Source organism: Typopeltis vanoorti, chromosome 12 (genome assembly GCF_054136105.1).
Source record: "Typopeltis vanoorti isolate ZY-2024b chromosome 12, IOZ_Tvanoo_1.0, whole genome shotgun sequence".
Lineage (NCBI taxonomy): Eukaryota > Metazoa > Arthropoda > Arachnida > Uropygi > Thelyphonidae > Typopeltis > Typopeltis vanoorti.
The window spans coordinates 43293746-43316344 of record NC_143560.1 but is presented as its reverse complement, the minus strand read 5'-3'; the positions used below and the strand labels follow the sequence as shown (position 1 = coordinate 43316344).

The 22599-nt window shown below is 38.4% G+C and overlaps 1 protein-coding gene across 3 annotated transcripts in view; it reads right to left on the bottom strand.

The window, feature by feature from the left end:
* The window catches only part of LOC150100738 (beta-galactosidase-like), a 381618-nt gene that overhangs the window by 79516 nt on the left and 279503 nt on the right, over positions 1-22599 (bottom strand). The gene's annotated exons all lie outside the window — the stretch shown is intronic.

Sequence of the window (22599 nt, the reverse complement as noted above, 5' to 3'; positions counted from 1 at the left end):
CAAGCAAAAAAATCTAGTCTACACACCCTTACTAACCTCACATTCATACAATCCCAAGGCAGGAAATCAAGTTTTCAATTTATTCATCATGTATTGAAAACTTCTTTTTGCCGATCTTATAGAACCCGTTTATTAACTTACCTTTCTAACATGCCCTCCCCCCTTTTCTTCCTATCAATAAAACTTCACAACACACACACACATATTTTCAACCTAGTCTCATAGGGAGAATTTCACGGACCTGTCACCAGCTTGGTCACCTGATTCTGAATCCTCTATACCATCTCATGATCTCCAATAAACAAAGGTAACCAAATCATCTGTACACAGTTATCAAGATGCAGCCAAACCATAGCTGTAATAAATTTATTGTTCTTGTTGGTACACTGATATAAGATAGTGTGAAAGGCGAACTGTTGCCTAGGTGACATGGAAGACAAGTAAAGTAAATGGCACAGATTTGTCAAAAATGGTATGGTGCCATAAATCTGGTATGCATGGGAAGATGTCATGGATATTTATGTACAGAGGCTGAATAAGAAAAAAAGAGCATGTGTGGATATGTAGGAAGTGCAATATTCTGGTGGACCACAAGGCTTGTTTAAATATGAGTTTAAATGGTTTAAATATGACTAGGGAACATGCTGTTGTAATTGAAATGGCAGTTGAAGAAGATTGTGCAAATGTTCAGAAAGTGTGCAGAAGTGATAACAAGGAAAAGAAATGATAAAGCAGGTGATAATGACATTGTAAAACAGGATGCAATTAACAGTAAAGTGACAAGCAGAGTTTATGGCAAACAGACATGTGTGACTGGTGATAAAATAGCGAGAGTGAATGATAGGGAAAAAATGATGTAAGATTTTGAAAGCTGAGTTGGTGAAGATGAGGTGAAATGAAGAGAACTGGAGATATGTATGGATGAGTGAAGAAGACGAAAATAAATTATGTCAGTATGAAAAAGGTAATGAAAGATCTGCGAGTGACATTGCTTGGGGATTTGAATATTAGAGGTGTAGTAAATGAGAAGTTGCACAAGGTTTGTTTTCCAGGAGGTAAAATGAATAGAGTGATTGAGGCATTGGATATGAGAGTAAGGGAGCAAAATAAACCAGTTTGGTTGGCCAAGCAGTTAGCAGACCCACTCTCCAACCAACAGGCCATAGGTTCAATTCCCATCATGGGCATGAATGTTTGTGATTGTCTTTGGGGATGGGAGATAAATTTCATTGCCCAGTGTGAAACAAATGCCCTGCTTATTGGAGGTCTGAAGTGGCTTGAAACAGTTCCATGTTTGGTCTCCCTAGAACAAGGTTTCCGAATTAGGTAAAAAATTAATTAAAAATACAAAAAACTTAAACACACACACACATATATATATGTATATTTGTTTTATGAAAATTGGTAAAAAATCCTTAGCCTACTCATGGTACTAAACATAATATAGGCTTGCAAATAACCTTTCATAAGTGGAGCAACATGGAAAAAAAAAGTGTGGATTGTGGTAGTAGGGACAAATGACTTGACTGGGAACAAATAGAATGTAAGATTGGATATCAAAGGTTGTTGAGAAGGATAAAAGATAATACTGTGATACTGTGATAGGTAGTCAGTGTGTTGCCCAGGTATGACAGTGATGAGATGATGTAGATATGAGGTTAGAAGAGAGCAGTATGAGGGATGGACTGCATTTGAATGAGAAAGGACATAGGCATCATGAGAGAATGTTCTTCTCAGGGAAAGTGAGAGTATTAGTGCAGCGAAACTAGAGTTGCCAAAGTGGATGGAAGAAGGGGTAACCTCTTGTGAGAATAGACACTTGGAAGATGAAGGAATGTATGGTGTTATGCATAGTCAAATGGAGTCTGGAAGGAATAATAAAAAGTATAGAAATACTAACAATTCATTAATATTTCTTTATATGAATGACAGGATATACTGGGAATAAAGGAGGTGAATTGGTGGCATTGATAGCCTCAGCCTATCCAAAGATTATAGGAATCAATGAAACATGGTTGATGGAAGATAATATACTAACAAGAATAGAAATAGAAGGGGTATAGTGTATTTTGGCAAGATAGGAAGAACAAATGTGGTGGTGGAGTATTGCTTTATAACAAGTGATGAGCTATGTCATCTCAGAGCGGAGGAGCTAAAGGGGTATGGCAATAATGGCTTTGAGAGTGTAAGGTGTGGGAGCAGGCAGGACAGGACATTTAGTGGGATGTTGCTATTGGCCTGGGAATACACAGTTTGAGAATCAGGAAATGTTTAGACAGTTGAGTTTGGAATGTGCAAAATGAGTGATCATTATGGGAGGTTTTAACTACAACAGCATAACTGGGAAGAGGAAATAGAATGTAATACCAAGGAATGGAACTCCAGCAACATGTAGTAGAAGAAATAAGAGAGAATCAAGTGTTTTGGATTAGGTCATGACATCAGAGGAGCTGATTGTAACTGATATGTCATCCCTGCCCCCCATTTGGAGAGAGAGAGAGAGTAACCATGTAGTCTTGACTTGGGAGATGAGTATTGAATAAGCTGGACAGATGGGCAAATGAATGGAGATTTCAATTTAACGCTACTAAATATAAGATCTTGAAGTTTGGGATCCATCAATGGGAAGCTGTATCCTGTGTTGGAGGAACTGTACTAGAGGAAGAGGCAAGGGACCTTGGGGGGTGATGAATGATGGAAACTTTAAGTTTAGGGAATATATCACAAAGGTGGTGAAGGTAACCCAGAGGGTTGCTGTAATACTAAGAAGAATGCTGGCCAGCAGAGATAGAAGAGTTGTGGTTTTGTTGTATAAATCACTGATCAGACTACATCTGGATTATTGGGCTCATATTTGGTAGCCAGGATTTGAAGGGGATAAATTAACCTTGGAGAGAGTGCAAAGGTGTATAACAAAAAAATTATATTAGAACTGTAGTAATGTCAGCTATGAGGACAGACTGACATGTGGACTGCAGAGTTTGGTTAATAGAAGAAGAAGATGTTGAGAGTTTTTCCTGCTTCGTATACTATAAATTAAAGATGCCAAGAAATTATATTCTTGGTTTAATCCTTTATCCAAGTGTAAGCAAACAAAGTTTGCATATGAAGTAACTTCATGACTGGGCAACTTGTATATAGAGGCTAATGACTTCACATCACTTGCCTTATCCTATAATGCAAAGCACATATCCTTACGGACATGTATAATGCTGTGCATTATGGGAAGGGTCACTACCCAGACATGTTTCGACCTTTATTGAGGTCAAATATAATGCCAAGAATATAACTTCTTAGCATCTTTAATTTATAGTATAACCAAGTGGAAAAACTTTCAACATCTATCTCCAATCCAGAGTATATTAGTAATAAGGTGTGACATCTTTTGGATACTTGTATATGGAAATATGACTCCTATGTCTAGCTCCCACTGATGTCATCGGTGGTCGGTTGTGGTGAATGAATGAAACCCTGGGAGGGTAATGGATGGCAATGCTGTAGCCAATGAAGTTCTAACTGAGGCTTGGCTATTGCTGTTACCCTCCTGCCATGATCAGAGCTTTTATAGCTCAATAACACTTTATCCCTACACTGTCCTCTACAGATAACAGGGAAGATGAAAAGCATTCTTGCTTCGCCCCTTTAAGCCAGTCCTTATAAGGACATTAAGGACTCATGTCACCGGTTTTGGCGAATAATGATTCCAACCCTTGGAGGGTAATGGATGCCAATGCTGTAGCCAATGAAGTTCTAACTGAGGCTCGGCTATTGCTGTTACCCTCTTGCCATGATCAGGGCTTTAATAGCTCAATAACACCTTATCTCTACGCTGTCCTCTACAGATAACGGGGAAGATGAAAAGCATTCTTGCTTCGCCCCTTTAAGCCAGTCCTTATAAGGACTGATGTCATCAAATAAGATAATGATGCCAGAGGGTAATGGATGGCAATGCTGCAGCCAATGAAGTTTTAACTGAGGCTTGGCTATTGCCGTTACCCTGCCAAGACCATAGGTTATAGTTCAATAACACTCCATCTATACATCCATCCATCTAGCCAAAAAAAAAAACAAAAAAAAAACTGGTGACATCTCAGGTTTTAGCAAGATAAATACTTTAGTTTTCTTTTGTTTTTTTTTTTTCACTTTGATTTTAGTTTACTGGTGTTAGTGGTGGTTTCGCCCCCACTAGCACTAGTTTTTTTTTTTTTTTTAAGTAGATATAAAGATTGTTGGTAGTGCAGCTAATATCTGCATTACCGGATTACTTTTGGCAGTATCACAGCCACCATTCTATAGTAGCTCAAATAGAGCATTTGCTGGTGGTGTAGAGTTATTTCTATATCACAGGATTATTTAATTCTCAGTCCTATGACTAAAAAGGTTTTTTTTTACTCTCTTACAATCAAACACAGAGATTTTAGTCTTTTCCCCACCTGAGATAATGGTACCAATTCCTGCAAGGTGTGAACTCTAGGAAGCAAAATTCCAGGATGTGAAGAAGCAAGATAGGTGACTAAGGTTTTAAAATAGATAGTTTGTGCTAATAAGATTTATTCTTTCACTCTATATGGCAGAGGTAAATATTTAATTGTAGCAGAGGTAAATATTTAATTCCACATCTTTAACAGATAAAGATGTGGAAACAAGGGCCAAACTACTACTACATGGTTTTACTTTCAAAAGCAGCAGTTATTCCTGTAATGGTCGGGAGCCAGGTAAAAACCAAAAGATTTCCAATGGAATATATAGAGAAGAGTAATGAAATTCTTATACAGATATTCTCGAAATGGGGTAAGATTACTTACATATAAAAGGGTTTATCAGATGAAGATCCAAATTGGTTTTTGGTGATGTCACCTTCACAACGGATATGAAGATGCCTGTACCAAATTTTGTCAACATTGGTACCGCCCGAGGTATGATAAACTATCCAGGAGTACAAAGGCACTGCCTGCCTTGTGGTTCATACGATCACTTTGGTGGTAACTGCCCCAAATCTACATGTTTTGGGGCAGTAGCTGCATGGAGATCAGACATATTGCTAATCAGTGTCTCAAATCCTGTCAGAAATGTGAAAGTTCTGAACACCGCATTAACACCTGTCCTTTTAGAACTGTTGCTGAAAGAGTGGGAGCACTGGTAGAGCCAATTAGAACACTGTATATAATGAAGAGTTCTTGGATTTTCCAATTTAGTCCAGTAAAGACAGTGCTTATAAACAAACTACACCTGGTAAAATCACAAAAAGTGCATGACCAAATCAGCTATAAATTAGCCAGTCAAATATGGATGGAACAACATCAGTTGAAATTACCAATAATGAATCTAGTATAACAATCAAACAGATACAAGATGAAATGCAAAAACATGAACTGGAGAAGAAACAGAAAAGCAAGACAACTGAAAGAACTTAATATGTAGAAAAGATCTTCAAAAAGGAAAGATGAATTAATAAAATAAATTGAGGATAAACAAAAAAAATTAAAAAAAAGGAACTACATTTAAAAGAAAAAGAAGTAAAAAATGTAAAGATGGAGAAGATTGTGGATTGGCAAATGATAACATTTCAGGTTCAGAAGAGTTTATGGATGAAGAACCATCTCATGCTAATAAAGAAAAAGCAAAAGATGCAATTAAAGAAAAAAGTTCATCCAAAAGTTTACTGATTCAAAGTTTTTACAGTAAAATTAGCATATCCATGAAAAGAAAATAACTAGCTTCCAAATCAAGAATAATAGGCATAAATTAAAATAATAGAATGCAACTGGAAAACAGTTTACAAGAAGCAGGCTACACAATTGCTCCCTACAGATTGAAGACTTCATCAGGTTCATCCAAAATCTAGAAGTTAAAGACCTACCGGTGACACTTCATTAATCACAGTGTCACCTGTTTGCATTGCCTCATTAAATGTACGTTTAATTTGCCTGAGGATTCCACAGGCAAATTAAACAAGAAACTATATGGAAACTTATGCTATGCCATAATATCAGGTTTTTGTTTCTCCAAGAAACATACTTCTACAGATATAAAAACTTTAACAGATAGATATCCACATCTTTCTTATTTGAAGTTTGGAAGATTTAACAGGATTGGAGTAAGAGTTTTTATTCTTGTCCCCCTCCTTAGGTCATTTTGTAATATCCAAAGGGATGCAGAAGAGAGAATCTTGATAGACTTGAAATACCTTGGATGTGTAATAATGTTTATGCTCCATCCAATGGAACAGTTAGATGAAAATTCTTCCAGGAATTGGAGCCATATTTATACAGTGCCCACTACATCATAGCAGCTGGAGACTGGAATTGTATTGGAAACCCCCACATTAGACAAAATAGTAGGACCCCCCCCCCCCAAGAGTGGAAAAGTGGGATATGCACAGTTAAAAACATGTTTTGACAATGCTCAACTAGTAGACATATGGAGTGTTCACAATCCTAATCTCCAGGCTTACACATATGTGAATCAAGGTATTGGTATCCATCTTGATGAAATTTATATCTATCCTTCCCTTATAAATAGGATAATTCAGATAAAACATCTTGACATCAACATGTCAGATCATAATCCAGTTCTACCTAAATTCCACTGCATGGAACAAGTAGAGATCAGTTCTGGACCATGGACACTTCAACAAAATTTTCCATTGATCTTTTCAACAAATTCTAGACCCTCTATTCAAATTGGAATAATGTTACCTGGAACTGGGATATGCAGTTAAAATTCAAACAAGCAGTAAAACAGAATATGATTGAATGGGGAAAAGAATGGGCTTTCCTCAAAAGAAAAAAGTTAAGACCTGGTCCCACTCAGAGACAGGCAAAAATCTACCCTCAAGCAGAGTCTCTCACATCTCAGAGAAAGCAACCACTTCTGTGCATGTTTTACATGCAGGGTTACCTCTCCAAAAACTCGTGAGATCCCCGGATCACCCAACAATGAGTGATCTGCAGGATCAAAAACTCAGTGTTGTTCCCCTCAGTAACAGGCTCACCCTGTTACTGAGAAGAACTCTCAGCATTGGCTCTACCCCGTGGCAGGCTCACCCCACCACCGAGCAGAGTCGCTCATATTTCATCTGAGGGGTAACAGCAACAGCCGTGCCTCAGTTGGCTTTATGGGCTACAGCACTGCCATTCATAACCTGGGTAGTAGCAACAGCATTGCTATCCACCACCCAGGCGTCCAATTTCAAGGAAAGCAACCACTTCTGCACAAAAGCACATCACTGGGAGCAGGACCCAGAGGTGGTGATACTAAGGTGGAAGTAATGCAGAAGTCATATCACCATATACCAGTTGCCAAAAGGTGTCAACACCTTATTATTAAAATTCTCTGGATTAGAGATAGTTGATGGAAGTTTTTTCACTTGGCTATGCTACCAATTATATATTTGGTTTAATCCTTTATCCAAGTGTAAGCAAACAAAGTTTGTGCCTGAAGTATTTTCAGGACTGGGGTAACTTGTGGTAAAGGTGGTATAAGTTCTCATCACTTGCCTTAGCATCTCCCATAATGCACAGCTTACTTACAGCTTGTTTGCTTACACTTGAATAAAGGATAAAAGCCAATATATAATTAGTAGCATAGCCAAGTGAAAAAACTTCCATCAACTATCTCTAATCCAGAGAATTTTAATAATAAGATGTTGATCTTTTTTGGCAACTGGTATATGGTGATATGACTTCTGTATTACTTCCACCTTAGTATCACCACCTCTGGGTCTGACTCCCACTGATGTGCTTTTGCGCAGAAGTGGTTGCTTTCCCTGAAATGTGAGAGATTCAGCTTGGAGGTAGGTTTTTGCCTGTCTCTGAGTGGGACCACCACTGAGATTTTGACTCTGCTTGGTGGTGGGGGTGAGCCTGTCACTGAGTGAGGCCACTGCTGAGTTGGACAGTCCTTCGGTCACTTGCAGGGAGTGGTCTGGGAGATGGCCTAATTTTTATAGAGGTCTTTACTTAAACAGCACCTCAATAAAAGTCGAAACCGGTCTGGATAGTGACCTTTCCCTTAATGCATATTAGTATATACGTCCAGAAGGAGATATGCTTTGAATTATGGGATACTAAGGCAAATGATCAGAACTTATACCACCTTTACCATGAGTTGCCCCAGTCCTGAAAATACTTCAGGCGCAAACTTTGTTTGCTTACACTTGGATAGAGAATTAAACCAAATATATAACTGGTAGCATAGCCAAGTGAAAAAAAAAAAAAAAACTTCCATCAACTATCTCTAATCCAGAGAATTTTAATAATAAGGAGTTGACACCATTTCCTATCTATCTATCTTATCCTTCTCTTCAGTCCCGGGACAGGTTGAGTCCCCCTCCTAACAAGGGGTTACTGGCGTATTAATGCAGTTGGTTCCCTACTCCTCTGCTGCATCCCCTAAGGGCGATATTCATGACTGTAATCTGTGTGTGTTCACGGGGTCAGTTTGTCTGCTTGCAGGATGAAAAACCCCAGATAAACTGGGGGAAAAAACCCTGCTGTCCACGTCCAAGACCGGCTAACTTGGCTATGGCTGAGGAAGATCCTTAAGCTCCTCATGTCTTTGACGGGAATCGAACCTAGGACACTCCTTCCACAGGCATATGGTTGTAAAGCGCATAGCCACTAGGCTAACTGTGCGGACTGATACCATTTGGCACCTGGTATATGGTGATATGACTTCTGCATTACTTCCACCTTGGTATCACCACCTCTGGGAATGGTTCCCACTGCCAAGACCTCAATAAAGGTTGAAATGTGGACATATATAGCAGTACACATGTCCACAAGAAGATGTCCTTTGCATTATGGGATACGAAGGCAATTGATCAGAACTTATACCATCTTTACCACAAGTTGTCCCAGTCCTGAAAATATTTCGGGCACAAATTTTGTTTGCTTACATTTGGATAAAGGATTAAACCAAATATATAATTGGTAGCATAGCCAAATAAAAAAAAACTTCATCAACTATCTCTAATAGACAGAATTTTAATAATAAGGTGTTGACACCTTTTGGCAACCCATTTGGCAACCTATATGGCCATCCACTATGGGTGTTGACACCCATAGTGGATGGCATTGATTCCCCCACTTACAAACTAGCCAAGCATTTAGCCAAAGCGCTCTCACACTATACTGGCAATACACCATCACACATAAAAAACTCAACCCACTTCAAAGCCAGTATAGAAAACCTTACACTCCAACATAATGACATAATGGTCAGTTTTGATGTCTCCTCCCTATTCACGAATGTCCCCCTCAAAGAAACCTTAGAGCTAATCCAAGCTAAATTTCCTCCTGATATCTCAGCCCTATTTCAGTTTACAATGAACTCAGGCTATTTCGTTTGGCAGGAAAAATTCTACAAACAGATAGAGGGGACAGCCATGGGTTCACCACTTTCCCCACCCTTGGCCAACTTCTTCATGGAGATGTTTGAAGAGAAAGCCTTAAACTCAGCCCCACAAAAACCTACCATATGGCTTCGCTACGTTGATGATGTTTTCGCTATTTGGCCACATGGCCCGGATTCACTCCTCTCCTTCCTAACACACTTGAACAACCAACACCCTAGAATCAAATTCACCCTGGAAAAAGAGGAAAACAATAACCTCCCCTTCCTAAACACACTAGTCACCCGCCAACCTGATGGAACCTTGGTTTTCTCAGTTTATAGAAAACCCACCCATACAGGCAGATACATTCACCAACAATCCCCCCCCCTCACAACAATATGGAGTTATTAAAACATTATTCAACAGGGCAAAAATAATCTGTTCTAATGATCAAGCCCTAACCACTGAACTAAATCACATCCGTGACACTTTCTCAGCCAACGGCTACCCCCTCCAAAAAATCCAAAAAATACTTAACCCAGTTATCCACAACCCACCATCCCCTCCCCTTCACAAAAAAGATTACTCTAAATCTATCACGATTCCCTACATCAGAGGCACCTCAGAAAAAATCAATAAAATCTTAAAAAAACATGACTTGACCACTTGTTACAGACCACATAGAAAACTGGCATCCCTTATCCACTCCACTAAAGACCAACCACTTCCCCTAGACCTACCTGGTGTATACCAGGTCCCTTGCAGCTGTAAACTGTCCTACTTTGGCCAAACAGGCAGGACAGCAAATATCAGAATCTCAGAACACAAGGATTACATCCGATTTTACCAGTACAGCCACTCTGGGCTTGCAGACCACGCTCTGGATACTCGCCACAGAATAAGATGGAAGAAAGCCACAGTAATACACCGCAGCAAGTTCAAGTATGAAAGACTATTCATGGAATCAGCCTCGGCCCTTAGGAACATGCCAAACCTCAACAAATTTGGATGCATGAAACTGCCCCAAATTTGGGAAACTTTTATCAGAAGAACTTCAGCCCAAAGGCCAAGAACTATGAATATAGCCCACCAGGGGGCACCATCAGGACTTTAGGAAATGCTAGCTTCCTAGCTTCAGTCTCATTTGCTGTTATTAGTACTTGTGTGCACGTGTCTTGTAGTAAGTTCCCAAGAAGATGGCAATGTGACGTTCGCCGAAATATCGGAAAGTATATATTAAAGTTTATTTAATCTATATTTCTAGTATATGCTGTCAATTCCTTAAATATTAGTTATCTTACTATATAATGTTTTTCTTCAGCTTCTGTGATGTCTGTAATATTTATTATGTACAACTGAGCAGGAAAGATTATGGTTTTGAGTACCATGGCTTTAGAAGAAAAGGAAAGTGGCCAATTTTCCAGGCTTCTAAGGTTAAAGTTCTTGTATATAAATTATTGAATTGGTAATACTGGGTAAGTAGAGAAGGGAATTCCAAGTATAGTGAGGGGTTCTCTCTCTTAGGGTTTAGTCTCCAAAAGGAATGCATCCAAGATCACACTTTCCAAAAACTTTTAATTTTGTCTTGTCTGCATTAGTAGTTAATCCACTGATCTTTCTGAATTTTTCCAAAATACCAAAAAAAGATATATACGGAATCATTATCCTTGAAAGTTTTTTTTTTTGCCCATATACTAGAGGTTGGCTGGTCAACATATAGTATGTTATTGCTGTATATGGGTGGTGGGTTGGGAAAGGAGAAAGTTGTTTACATTTGATTTAAAAGCCTGTATGTTGTATTCCTTGGGAAATACGTCAGGGGGAAGACTGTTCCACAGTACCGCAGTAGCAGGGATAAAGGAGGAGGAAAAGAAACTTGTTCTGTGGGTTTCAAGGTGTACTGTGAAAGGATGTGGGGGGGGCAGCTGTACTTGTTCCAATGGGCTTAGTACATAGTGGGGGAATTATTGATGCTGTTTCAGATGAACATTTCCCATGGAAATATTTAGAGAATATACAAATTGCAGAGACCAAGCATCTATATGAAAGTGGGGGGAGCAAGTTGGTGAGAGATGGGTCATTTATCAGTCTAATCGCCTCTCTTCTGTATCGAATCAAACATTTTGAGGGAGCTTTTAGGAGCCCCCACTCCAAATGTGTGAGCAGTATTCGATAGCTGGGTGGATTTGTGATTTGTATAATGTTAACAGCTGTTTAGAGGTGAAGTAGCGTCTTGAGCGAAAGAGAAAAAAACCTAGTTTTTATGGAAGCTGAGGATGCAATGGTTGTGATGTGTTTATGCCAGGAGAGGCTTCATGTCAGGGTAATTCTGAGAAGAGAAATCTCATCTTGTCTGGGAATTTGAGTATTATCAAAAACAATGCTGTGGGGGGGAAATGGTTCTTTTTTTTTTGTGAGAAATAAGACAGAACTGGGTTTTACTAGCATTGAAGTTGACGAGGTTATCTGAGTCCCATTGGAGGATGGCTTGGAGGTCGGAATTAAGGGAAGTGGTGGTTGATGTTCTGTGGGTTGAAGTGAGTTGTGTAGAGTAGGGTTTATCAAATGAAAGGGAGAAGTGTAATGTGCTATCATCAGCAAAACTGTGTATTGGATTAGAGGTCAGCTAAAGTAGGTCATTGATATATAGAAGGAAGAGGGTCGGTGAGAGAACTGAACCTTGTGGGATCCCAGCATTAGTTGGATAGGGAGCCATCTGCAGAAGTCCTGAGATAGTCCTAATGATGGGAGTTTGCTAAGTAAGCCTTTGTGCCAGACTCGGTCAAAGGCTTTAGAGATATCAAGTGCAACTACTTGGGATTCTCTGAATTTCTCCATGACATCTGTCCAGTGATGGGTAATGTATGAGAGTAGATCTCCTGTTGATCGGCTTTGACAGAATCCATACTAGTGGTCGCTTAGTAGCCAGGTACCTTCAAGGTAGATTAGGAGTTGAGAGTTGATGGTTTTTCTCCATCACTTTAGATAGGACTGAAGTGAGTGAGATCGGGTGGAAGTTAGATGGCAGTGATTTGTTCACCCTTTTTAGAAATGGATTGAATATAGGCCAGTTTCCAGGCTTTGGGATATATATACCAGTGAAGTAAGAGAGCATGTACAGATGGCATAGGATAGGAGTCAGTTCTGGTGCACAGACCTTCAGGACAATTGGAGGAATGCCGTCAGGACCAGGAGACTTTTTTTGTGTCTAATATAGATAACAGGTTTATGATATCTTTTTAGCAAAAGGATACAGGGGGCATTGTATGTTGGGCAGTTGGAGTGACTGGAGGGCATTTGCCATTGTCAGTTATGTGTGCACTGGAGGCAAAGTGTGAAGCTAGGAGGAGGTTAGTTTTTTCTATGGGTGATGATGCAATTGAGCCATCTGGGTATGATAGAGGTGGGAATAGTGTAGGGCAAAAGTTACGGACAATTGCCTTGTTGGCAAGAGACCAAAAGGCATGGCTGCCATTCGGACAGGCTGCAAGCTTCCTGCTTTTGGCCCATTCAAATTCTGTTTTAGAAGCATTGATAATTTTCTTGCATCTGTTTTGGGCTTCAGTATAGGCACTGAAAGAGGATGGGTGTTCTTGATTTGAGCCAGTTGTGGTATGCCTGATTTTTCATTTGTACAGCCTTGGCACATCTTTTGGAGAACCAGGGTTTAGTTAGGAGGATGGCAGTTCTGAGTAGTGTGGGGAATGTATGTTTTCATGCCAATGAGGATTACTTTGGTGATACGTTCGGTGCATATGTTTGGACTGGAAGACAGGAAACAATAGTCGAACCATGGGAATGATGCATAGTAATCTTGGAGACTGTCCCATTTGGCACTGTTATAATGCCAAACTCTCTTATGTTGGAGTGACTGTGTAAGCGTTGTTGCATGGGGGAGGATATGAGCACTAGGTTGTGGTCAGAATTACCCAGGGGCTCACTACATTCATCATTCATTGTATATTTGGTGGGGTCATTAGTAAGGAAAAGATCTAGAGTGTTTGGGGGGTTGTTTGGGTTATCTGATATTCTGGTCAGTTTTTGAACAATTTGTATAAGGTCGTTAGTGATGGCAAATGTTTCAGTATCTCTGCCTGCAGGATCTGTATAACTGGAAGAGGAAAGCCAAAATCACCCAGGAGGATGAATTCGTTGTTAGGAGAGTGGGACTGGAGAAAATCAACTTTTAAGGAGAGGAAATGAAAGAGCTCAGAGTGATTGGTGGTATTAGGAGAGCAATAGAGACAGCAGATGAATTTGACTGAGTGGGGGTGGAGATATCTTCAGCCAAAGAAGGTCAAAGTTGGGCGATTCTAGGTTAGGTGATCTCTGTCAGGGTATGTCAGAGCAGATATATGCACAGATGCCACCCTTGGGTCGAAAGGAGTTAAATAGTGTGTAGTTAGGAAGGTTGAGAGGAATAGTGCTGGGGGAAGGTGAGATTTGAGTTTCTGGCAAAAAGAGTAAGTGGGGTTTGGTGGACTGCAGATGGTAGTGGACACTATTAAGGTTGGAATTGAGGCCACGGATGTTGGTGAAGTGGATATGCAAGGTTCTGTAAGGCATGGATTTGACTGCAAGAGTCTTGCATGTTTCCTATGCAGTGCCTGCATAGGAAACATGCAGGTTTTTGTACTAGTTTGGTTTGTTTGTAGCCTATCATCCAACTGTTGTCTCCATGTTGGCGTTTTTCTTCTAGTTGTCTTCAAAGTTGGCGTCTTTGTTCTCTTTGGGCAAAGGTTAAATCAGGTCGAACATGTATGAGCGACTGGAGACAAGTGTCCTTTAGCTTGTTTTCATCGCCATTATAAATTTGGATATGTTTATTGGTGTGTCGCAGGTCACTTTCACGAGACGTGGAACGTTCATTCCGTCCTTTCTTTTGTTTATGGGTATGAAATGATGGCATTTGACGATATTTCTGGGATCAAAATTGTATTCTTCTGCTAGTTTGCCAACGTTTTCTTTTAAGGATTTACCGTTTTCCATCGGAAAGTTCAGGATAACGTCATTGAGTCTCCTATTTTCAGCCCCGAGCGATTCGTGTACTGTTGATGTGATTAGTTCACGAAGTTCGTTAGCAGGCATGGGTGCACTTGCAATCGGACGCTGGTCGAGTATCTTGAGCTTAGTTTCCAACTTTCCAATTTTGGAGGAGAAAGTATCAATCATAGTATTAAACTGTTGTTCAAGGTTTTCAACTCTTTTACCTAGGTTTAGTAGCTGTTTTATGGAAGGGAGGCACATCGTACAGAAGTAGGGCTGGTTAAAAAAAAGCTTGTACAGCAATTCATTTATTTTTGCACAGCAAGTATGTAGCCAGTTGCAACAGAAATCGCACAATATACCTCTTTTCCTTTCTTTAACTTCAGTTTCACAGCTGCGGCACTTCATAATGTCATTAATTTTGTTGGTGATCAGCGATGCTATGCTGACAGACTCAAAGTACTCTTCCGTTGTTGGCCTTTGTTGCCACCATCTTTACTTCGCACGGTAGGCATAGCGCTTTCATGTGGCTGTTTTTCAGTTGTAAAAAAAGAGCTGATTTAATGGGCTATGGGGTGCTTACAATTGTGCTGAAAATCGGCTTCTTAGTACCCTCTGTTAGTTTTCCAATTACTGCTTATTTTGCACAAAAAAAACACTTGCAATTACAATAAAATGTGGGAGCACAAGTTTAATATAACTTATTCACAGGCGCCACCTATACTTGTTCCAAAGTGCCCACTATGTCATCGGCATATGCTAATACCTTATTTTCCTTCATAGTTGAAGGAACTGTTATTCCTCATACAGCATGTGTATTGTCGACTTCCTGTAAGAAAGGTTCAAGAACCAATGCAAAGAGCAATGTACTAAGAGGGCAGCCTTGCTTGACTCCTTTTTAATTTTGACTGGGTCTGACAGGAACCCATTAACTAGGAAGTGGGTAGCAGTTTTTTACCTACACCAATTTGCTGGAGGATGTGGAACAGAAAGGGATGCCGGACATTATCAAATGCTTGAGTAAGGTCTACTGATAGCACTGCCGATGATTATATTAACTATGTGGATTAGATCACATAGATTAGCAGAAACATATTAAATTCTACTGCTCGGCCTGGAATTCCACACACCTGTGTGCTTTTAATTATGTATCTCATATTATTGATAATGTTATTGATAATGCTGAAAAATATCTTGTAGTCAGTATTATCTAGAGAAATTGATTTTCAGCTGCTGATTAAGATGTGATCACTATTAGGTTTTGGAATGAGGACGTATGGCTTGCTACAAATTCACTTGGTATGTGTCCTCATGAGAGAAAAGAATTAAACAGTATAACTAGAATGGGAAGAATAAAATTCAGGCTTTGCAGTAAAGTTCTATTCCTAGACCATCAGGTCCTGGAGATTTTCTTGTCTGGCATTCTTTATAAGCTGTGGTAACTCCAGATGCTGTAATGGGTCTGTCAAGCCCATCTTGAATATGAACAGGAAAGCCATTAATGTTCCAAGAGTTATAATTTACAACAATACTATTGTCTTCAAACAGATTTTTATAGTGTTTTTGAAAGGAGTCAAGTATTTCTTGAGTGGTGGACGTCTTCACCATCAATGCAGATTTGAATGATAGTCCTTTCTTTGTGGAATTTAGTGAATTGTCTATTGAAGAATGCAGTTGAAGGGCAATCTGCTAAGTGCTGCTGTTGTATTCTTATTTTAAAATTTCTTTTTTCTACTTGTTTCTGCCTTTCCACTTCTATCTCTGTGTTAATATTTCTAATGATGTTGTTACATTCTACACCATTGTGTTAGTTTGATACGAACTAGCTTCTCTCTTTATACAGGTCAACTATTTCTAATCCAGAGAATTTTAATAATAAGGTGTTGACACCTTTTGGCAACTGGTATATGGTGATATGACTTCTGCATTACTTCCACCTTAGTATCACCATCTCTGGGTCTGGCTCCCACTGATGAGACCTCAATAAAGGCCGAAACTGGTCTGGGCAGTGACCTTTTCCTTAATGCATAGCAGTATACATATCCACAAGGAGATGTGCTTTGCATTATGAGATACTAAGGCAAGTGATCAGAACTTATACTACCTTTATCACGAGTTACCCCCAGTCCTGAAAATACTTCAGGCACAAACTTTGTTTGCTTACATTTGAATAAAGGATTAAACCAAATATATAATTGGTAGCATAGACAAGTAAAAAAACTTCCACTAAAAAAAAAGTAAAATAAAGATAAAAAAAGTAAAATTTGTACTTCCACGTTCAGTTCAATCAACAACACTTTTTTGAATCTGAAACACTAAATCCATTCAGATGCAAACCACCTTCTTGTATAAGTCGTTTTGCCCATCAAACTTACTCCACACATCCACATCTTCTTAGTCTTTCTTTGTCCACTGCAGGACACCGGCTTTCCCCAACTTTTCCCATTTTTTTTCTCTTTTGTCTCTGACCACCATTTCACTCCTCTCCATGTCTGGATATCATATCATCTATTCATCTTTATCTCTGTCTACCCCTTTTCCTTTTCCCCTCTCTTGGTTGCCATTCTGTTATCAATCTTGCCCACTTTTTGTCTCTCATTCTCCATACATGATATGACCAGCCTATCTCCATTTGGAATTTTTTTATCATTTCTATTATATCTCTTACTACTGTTTGTCTTCTTATTTCTTCATTCTTAATTTTATCCTTTTTAGTAATTTTCAGCATTCTTCTTTTCAGTTTTTTCTGTGTTATCCTTAGATCTTGTGGATTGCAGAGATTGGTTGATAGGCGAAGAAGAGGGGATATGATAGAAACATTCAAATTACTAAAAGGTTTTTATAGGATTGATGCAGGGGAAATGTTTCAGCTGTGTGATAGTGATGGAAGAACAAGAGGTCATCTCTGGAAATTAAAGAAGAGTGTGGTTAACAAAGGTGTCAGAACAAGGTTTTTTGCCTGGAGGGTGGTGAATGAGTGGAATTCATTGCCTGACTTAGTTGTGAGCTCTTCGTCTGTAAATGAATTCAAGAAGAGATATGACAGATATTGTTTTGCTAGTTTGGGTCTCCCGCGATGAGTCTACTGACTCCATGGAGATACCCATAATAATAATAATAATCTTCACACTGCTTCTCTGTTATGCTCTATGCTTTGCTACCATATGTAAACACTGGCATCACACATTTCAGGAAGTGAGAAACTGTGAGGTAATTTCTGGAGACCACATTATTTCACAGTATCGACTACTTTGCATGGACTTGCATCTCAAAAGAGTGAAAATAACAAGAACACAAGGAGTACAAAGGATAACGTGGTTTAGACTAAAGGAGGAAGTAGTGAAGAACAGATTTAAAGAGATGTTACTTAAGGAGATAAAAAGAGATTTCAGTGATGTCCAGCAATGGTGGCAACACAGTGCAGACACAATCAGAAAATGTGGCAAGGAGATACAAGGAGAAACATAGGGAAAGACAAGAGAAAACAAGGAAAGCTAATGGTGGGAAGAAAATATAAGCAACAATACAAATGAAGAAAGAAGCATAGAAAGTTATGATGACTCTTAGAAGGATGAAGATCATGAACTATATAGAGAAAAGAAGAAAGAAGCAAGAAAAGCAGTGATGCAAGCAAAAGCAAAGGCATATAAAAATTTGTATGATGAATTAGAAATGACTGAAGGACAGAAGAAAGTTAATAGGTTGGCTAAATATCGGAGAAGAGCAATGAAAGATATCTCCAAAGTGAAACAGATTAAGAGCAGATGAAATTATAATAAGAAAATTAGAAGGTATTCAGATCAGGTGGAAGGAATATTTTGAGAAATTGATAAATGATCAAGAGGGGAGGCTGTCTGAGGAAGAGGGACTACCAAATGAAGGAATAACTAGGGAAATTGACAGAGGGGAAGTGGTGAGAAATGACCAATGGAAGGCTGTTGGACCAGATGAAATACTGGTGAGGTCTGGAAAGCATTAGGAGATGAAGGCATTGAATTAATATGGAATCTGTTGAAGGAGATCTATAGTCAAGAGGTAATTCCTGAGGAATAGAGACAGAGTGTGGTGGTACCTGTATATAAGGGAAAGTGAGATATACAGAACTGTAGTAATTATAGAGGAATTAAACTTATATCTCATACGGTGAAGTTATTTGAAAGAATCATAGATGGAAAGTTGAGAGAAGAAGTTAATATTGCAAAAGAACAGTTTGGTTTTATGCCTCAAAGAGGAATTATGGATGCAGTATTTATTCTGAGGCAGATGATCAAAAAATGCATGGAAGGACAAAGGCCACCACATGTCATTTTTATAGATCTAGAGAAGGCATATAGCACAGTACCTAGAAAAGAGATATGGAGGAGTTTAAGAGAAAAGAAAGTACCAGAAAAATATGTTAGATTGATACAAGAAATGTACAGAAATATGTAAGCAACAGTTAAAAGCTGTTTGGGAATAACAGAGTTTTGAGATAACAGTTTGTTTACATCAGGGATCAGCACTCAGTCCTTATCTCTTTAATGTAGCAACAGATACTTTGACAGAGCAAGTCAGAAAGAAAGCACCTTGGAGTATGCTATATGCAGATGATATTGTGCTGTGTGTGTGGAAACAAGAGAGGAAGTGGAACAAATGCTGATAAGATGGAACAGAGTATTAAAAGAAAGAGGAGACTGAGAGTTAGCAGAAGAAAAACTGAGTATCTGGTATGTGGTCAAAATGTCAACACTGAAGAAGATGTGGTGCTGAATGGAGAGGTCATCAAGAAAGTAGATAAATTCAAATATCTGGGTTCAGTAGTGAATAGTAAAGATGAAGTGAAAAGGAAAGTCAATAACAAAATTCAGGCAGGATGGAAGAATTCAAAAGAAATGCCAAGAATTTTGTGTGACAGAAAAGTTACAGTGAAATTGAAAGGAAAAATATACAGAACAGTAGTGAGATCTACAATGTTATATGGATTAGAGACACTGCCTATGAAGAAGTCCAATGAAAGCAAGATTAGTACTACAGAAATGAGAATGCTTTGCTGACTGTGTAATTAAGATGGTATGGAAATGTAATGAGGTGAAATGAAAAATATGATGGACAAAGTATTGTGATGATGGAAATACAAGGAGGAAGAAGAAGAAAACCAAAGAAGAGGTGGAAAGATAATTTAGAGGAAGATCTGAAGGGAAAAAACCTGGACAAAGATGCAGTCTACAATAGAAACCAGTGGAGAAGACTCATCAGAAACAGCAACCCCATATAGGAATGGGAGCAGCTGAAAAAGAAGAAAGTAGTTCTCCTACAGGGGCAAATGCTGGTCTTGAAATTCATGCTTGCTCTTGTTATCATTCAGGGAGTGAGAGGTGTGAGTGAAGTCTGATTAGCAGAATAATGAATTACTGACCATTTAAAACTATATATTTAAAAATTTATGTGCATTTAATCATACAAATATAACATTTATTTTACAAATGATATTCTATCTTTTTCAATTTAGCTACTTGAATACAAATTCTACCCTACGGTTCTTCTTTATGAACTGGTCAATAACATTGTCATAAAAAGTTGGTTGTAACTTAATTTTCGCAAGCAACAAGCACACTTGTACAGGCTGGCTGAAGCTCACTGGCTAGAGCTACTTTCACTGCATATGGCCTGTGTTTAAGACGACGTGAAGGGAGCGGAAATGGCTATGTGTGCGCAGGAAATCACAGAGCTGCAGCGAGGACCTGGAAGCTCCAACAACCGAGCAAGTCAAGGTAGCTTTGATTAGATGAGCAAGCATCGGCCTTCGATACACAACACAAAGCTCAATTATTGTAGTGCAAGCTTAACACATCTTCTGTCTAGAAAAATAAAAGCCTAAATGGAATGCTTATAAATGCATGCATTTATTAACAAATAAATATTACTTCTTTCTCAAGTAATGAACTTGCACAGCAAGCATGGAGAATTGCCCCTGTTCTCCTATTATATGTTCTTTCAGTATATTAAAGGCTCTATTATCTTAACTGATTCTTCTATTGATTTCATTATTTTGTCTTTCTTTAAACTTACCAAACTCTTCTATACTTGTTTTATTATTGTCCTTTGTTTCAATTTTACAGTTAAAATCTCCCATTACTAGTCCATTTAGTGGTGTAATATCTATTATCTTGTCCTTCTATTTCTTTTTTATCATTAGTCCCACTCCTCCTTGTCCTCCTTTTTCTCCTACTGCATGAAGTATATCTGTCTTTCTCGGTAACTCAGTTTTCAGTCCTTCTTACTTCAGAAAGTCTTCTTCTTCTCTGTTTCTTCTTCTATGGTTTCCTTCAAAAGCATTCTTACATTGCACATATTTATCTTTAGATTTCTTGTTTGTTTTTTTCTTTGCTTTCTTTTGTGTATGTGTATCCACATACTTCACATTAAATCTCCTGCATAACCTATGCATTGAGGCATTCACTATTATGGCTTTCCTTCTTAGCTCTACTCTGTCATCACTATCTTAACTTTCTCACTCTTTTCTTTTGCTACTTCCAGTAATTCTTTCATGTCCTCCCTTATGCCATAATTTCCTCCTTTCAAATCATTCATTCCAGCTGAAACAATCGACTATTTCACTTTACCCTTTTGCACTCTAATACCCTCACTAACATTATTAATTTTTGCATCTGGGAAGCACAATTTTGTCACTCGCTTGCCAATCGTACCTCTTATGATAGAACTGCCATTCAAGATTTGCTCCTTGATTTTTCCTTCTCTCTCTCTCTCTCTCTCTTTTAATCAAGCATTCATTTCTCTTTACTCACATTTCTTTCTGTCTGATATCAGCTGACATTTCTACATTCATTGCAGCTCCCATATCTTGCATATCACTCGGCATAACCAAGCTATCTCCTTCATTACAGCCAACTCTAATTCTTTACATCTCTCATACGACTATTCTTTCAATCAACACCTTTGCTCTCTCTCTCTCTCTCTCTCTCTCTCTCAATCATGTGACTTTTACCCCTGTTTCAATCCTATCTGCCATTACATTGTCACAGACATTTTCAAGCAGATTCTCTGTTCCATCCACAGCTTCAATCTTGTGACCTAATCTGCACTTTTGACCCTTGTTTTCATAGCATTTTTAACACAATTTCCCACCACTATGACTTTTAAACCAAAGTCCATTTGCCTTTGGTAAGGTGTGCATCATGCAGACATTGCACTTTACAAATATTTACCAATGATAAGATTAACTGATTCGCTTGCAGAAATTACTCACTAAAAAAAAAATGACCTTTTTCCTTGCTTTATAAAAGGGATTTATTTATTTATTTTTACAAATACAAATTTTTATTATTAAGAATGCATCTTTAAAAGTACAAATAATACTTAGGCACTGTGTATATAGATCACCTAATTTTTGCAGCAATGAGAAAACTCCAGCATGTGCCCCAAGATGAATAACTATAGCAATATCATGGTTATTGCTTTAGTATTAGTTATTAGGAGAAACAGGGAATTAAGATACATTTTAAGTTGGTGTGTGTGTGTGTGTGTATGGATCTCCAAAGGTGATTTTTTTTTTATTGAAATAGGCAGAGGAATGAAATGTGTAGCTGATAAGCATGACCATAATATGTAATATGACAAATACAATACCACTTCAGTGCACCCTACTATGATGAATCTGTTAACACCATGGAGATCTGTAATAATAAAATGCTTCTTCATTTATATATAAAAAATGCCTAAACATCCTATGCTATTTGAGATAACTAAATGAACTTTATACATATCATATAAAAATTAATAAAAATACAAAAAATAAAATAAAAAATTACAAAAAAAACTATTATTTAAATTAAGGGATATTAAATCCCACATTGTTTTAAAACCGAATAAGAAACTCAAAGATTGGAATCAGAGAATTTCTTGCTGAATATAGTAAACTATAAAGTATCGGCGACCACTTTGGTATTAATTGGTCTAGCTACTCACTGATGAAGCCTCAAAAAAGGCTGAAACCGGTCTGGGTAGTGACCTTCCACCATAATGTAATAACAGCATACATTTCCTAGGAAATGTGTTTTTACATTATGGGAAATACCTAAGAATAGCGATCAGAACTTCACCACCTTTGCTACGAGTTGTCCGGTATTGTACTACATACTAGGGTCACTTGCATTAGCTCACGCTAGTGGTCGCCGATACTTTATAGTTTACTATATTCGGCAAGAAACTCTCTGATTCCAATCTTTGAGTTTCTTATTCGGTTTTAAAACAATGTGGGATTTAATATCCCCTTAATT